Source organism: Brassica oleracea, chromosome C4, assembly GCF_000695525.1.
Source record: "Brassica oleracea var. oleracea cultivar TO1000 chromosome C4, BOL, whole genome shotgun sequence".
In the NCBI taxonomy this organism is placed as follows: domain Eukaryota; kingdom Viridiplantae; phylum Streptophyta; class Magnoliopsida; order Brassicales; family Brassicaceae; genus Brassica; species Brassica oleracea.
Window position 1 is genome coordinate 19,666,354 of NC_027751.1, and position 3,606 is coordinate 19,669,959.

General features: G+C 42.8%; 1 pseudogene; it reads right to left on the minus strand.

Moving 5' to 3' along the window:
* LOC106338326 overlaps nt 1-3,606 on the minus strand; it is a 4,600-nt pseudogene extending 994 nt beyond the window's left edge.

Sequence of the window (3,606 nt, forward strand, 5' to 3'; positions counted from 1 at the left end):
GACAAAGTCTTGAGTGTCCTTGAACATATGAGGCCACCAAAACCCAGCTTGAAGCACCTTTGAAACAATCTTGAAAATGGCGAAATGAGCTCCATAGGATGACCCATGACAATGTGTAAGGATCCCATCAACTTCTTCTTCAGCTAATACTCTTCTATAGAGTTGATCTCTACAGAGTATGTAGAGGTAAGGCTCATCCCAATAGTATCTTTTCACATCTTTGTAGAACTTCTTCTTGGCATATCCTTCAAGACCCATTGGCTCTCTTCCACAGGCTAAGTAGTTCACCAAATCAGCATACCAAGGACATTTCTCTTCGTTTGCCTTTACCTCTTCAAGCTTCTTTCCAGTGTCACAAACTGCTACCACTGCTCTAATTGCCATGATTTGTTCTTTTGGAAGCCTTTCATCAATGGGGATCCCACACTCAATCTTCAGTCTAGACAAGTGATCAGCTACACCATTCTCAATTCCTGGCTTGTCTTTGATCTCATGGTCAAACTCTTGTAGCAGCAAGATCCACCTCAACAGCCTTGGCTTAGCATCCTTCTTGGCCATGAGGTGTCTTAATGCAGCATGATCAGTGTAGACTATGACTTTTGACCCAACCAAATAGCTTCTGAACTTCTCAAAGGCATAGACAATGGCTAGTAGCTCCTTCTCAGTTGTAGCATACTTCATTTGGGCTTCATCAAGAGTTTTACTCGCATAGTAGATCACATGAGTCTTCTTGTCCTTCTTTTGGCCAAGAACAGCTCCCACAGCATAGTCACTAGCATCACACATGATCTCAAAGGGGAGATCCCAATCTGGTGGCTGCACAATGGGGGCACTAACCAGCTTGTCCTTCAACTTCTTGAATGCTTCTAGACATTCCCAATTAAAGTTGAATGCAGCTTCCTTGCATAGAAGCTTAGTCATTGGCCTAGATATCATGGAGAAGTCTTTAATGAATCTTCTATAGAACCCAGCATGACCAAGGAAGCTTCTAATGTCCTTCACTATCTTTGGTGGAGCTAACCCAACATCACTTCAATCTTAGCCTTGTACACCTCAATCTCATTCTCTGAAATCTTGTGTCCAATCACAATCCCTTCTTTAACCATGAAGTGACACTTTTCCCAGTTCAGCACAAGGTTGGTGTTTTCACATTGCTTTAGGACCCTGCTAAGATTGGACAAACAAGCAGAAAACGAAGATCCATAGATAGAGAAGTCATCCATGAACACCTCCACAACATCTTCTATAAGATCAGAGAAAATAGACATCATGCACCTTTGGAAGGTGGCTGGAGCATTACATAGCCCAAATGGCATCCTTCGATAAGCAAAGGTACCATAAGGGCATGTGAATGTTGTTTTCTCTTGATCATTTGGATGTATGGGTATTTGGAAGAACCCTGAATACCCATCACGAAAACAATAATAGGGATGATTTGCAAGTCTCTCAAGCATTTGATCAATGAATGGCAATAGAAAATGATCCTTTCAAGATGCTGAGTTTAATTTTCTATAATCTATGCACATCCTATGTCCTGTTATTGTTCTTGTTGGAATTAGTTCATTCCTATCATTTTTAACCACAGTTATTCTACCCTTCTTTGGAACAACATGCACAGGAGACACCCATTTGCTATCCGAAATAGGATAGATTACTCCTGCATCTAGGAGTTTTAGAATCTCAAGAGGTTTAAGCTCCACTTTAGGCGCCTTGAGTTCACTCCAGTCCTCTTGGTGACTGTCTTTGTGTTGAGTAGCTGAGGCAGCATGTTGAATCCCATGTGTAAGCTCCTCATTCTGATCCTCACCACCAATCTCCTTGTGAGAATCCATCACCTTCACATAGGCATCACTTTCCTTGTTCTCAATCACTTGGACCTCACTTTCAATTGTTAAAGCATGTTGCAGAGGGTCTTCAAGTGCCAACTCCTCTAGAAGCTCATCAGCTAGAGCATCCATTTCATCTATGTAGAAAACTTGGTTCTGGATGGCTGGCCTCTTCATTGCTTCATTGATGTCAAAGTGGAGGATGTTCCCTTTTCCAAGATGAAGATCAATCTTTCCTTGTTTGACATTCACAATAGCTCCTGTTGTGGCTAAGAATGGTCTTCCAAGGATCAAAGGGTCTTGGGCTTCCTCTCCCATCTCCAACACAACAAAATCAGTAAAGATCTCAAAGTTACCAACCATCAAGGGAAGGTCTTCTAAGATACCAACAGGAATCTTCACTGATCTATCATCCAACACCAAAGAGAGTTTACACCTCTTGTATTGAGTAAATCCAAGCTTCTTTGCAAATAGACAAAGGCATCAAGCTGACACTAGCTCCAAGATCGCACAGACACCGCTCAAACACCATGGGTCCTGGAGCACAAGGTAAGGTGAAACATCCTGGATCCACTAGCTTCCTTGGAACATCTAACCTCTGGATAATGGTGCTGCACTCGTGGGTAAGGATCATCATGCCCCCCCATCTCTTTCTTCTTTGCAGCTACAGCATCTTTCAAGAATTTGATGTACTGGGGGACCAACATGAAAGCATCAATGATGGGCATTGTGACCTGAACTTCACTCATTTGTTTCTCAAATAGTGCCTTGTACTTCTCCAATAGCTGTCTTTTGAGTCTTCCAGGGAATGGCAGCTTTGGCTCATAGGGAGGAGGAACAAAAGAGGATTCCTTTGTTGGAGTAGCTGTTTCACATTCCTTCGTTGGAGTAGCTGTTTCACTATGTTCCACTGTTGTCTTCTCCTCTCCAACCTTCCCTTTACCCTTAGCTTCAACAATCTTTTCCAGAATTTCTTCATCAACCTTCTCATCTACAATCACCAATTCATCATCAATGTTGATGGCCACCTCCCCACCTTGTTTTCACCATCCTTGGTGAGAACTCTTGGAGGCAACTCTCTACCACTCCGTAGGGTGATTGCTTTCATTGTTTCCTTGGGATTTTGCTCTAGCTTTCCAGGTAATGACCCTTGTTGTCGAGTTGGCTGAGAGTTCATAGAAGTAAACTGGTTCTCCAAATTACGGAACTTGTTGTTGAGCTCATTGTAGCTTCCATCAATCTTGGAGTGAATGTTCTTGAACTCATAGCCCATTGTTTTCTCATTCTTTGCCTGAAAATCTAAGAGTTTCTTGAACATTGCATCCACACTTGTATCTGAAGTTGGAGCTTGTGAAGAACTTCTTTGAGCTTGAGTAGACTGATTGCTGTGATTGTTGAAACCAGGAGCGATGTTTTGCCTCGGCTGATAGCTCCCTTGCTGAGTGTTCTGCTTTGGTTGGGATCCTCCTTGTTGGTTGGTGGGGTTAGACCTTTGCTGGTAGTTGTTGTACTGAAAGTTCGGTTCCTTCCTGTACCAAGTACCATTGTTGTTGATGAAGCATAGCTCTTCTTGGCCTTTCAAACCATCGACCTCATTGACCTTAGGAGGAACCTCTTGACTAGGTCCACCCACAAAGTTCATATGTTCCTGTTTAGCTTGGTTGGAAAGAAGCAAATCCATCTTCTCTTGCAAGGACTTGATCTCTTTCTTTGTCTTCTGATCATCACTTCTGTTGACCCTATCATGCGCCTTACTGTAGACCGAGTCACTCTTGGTCAT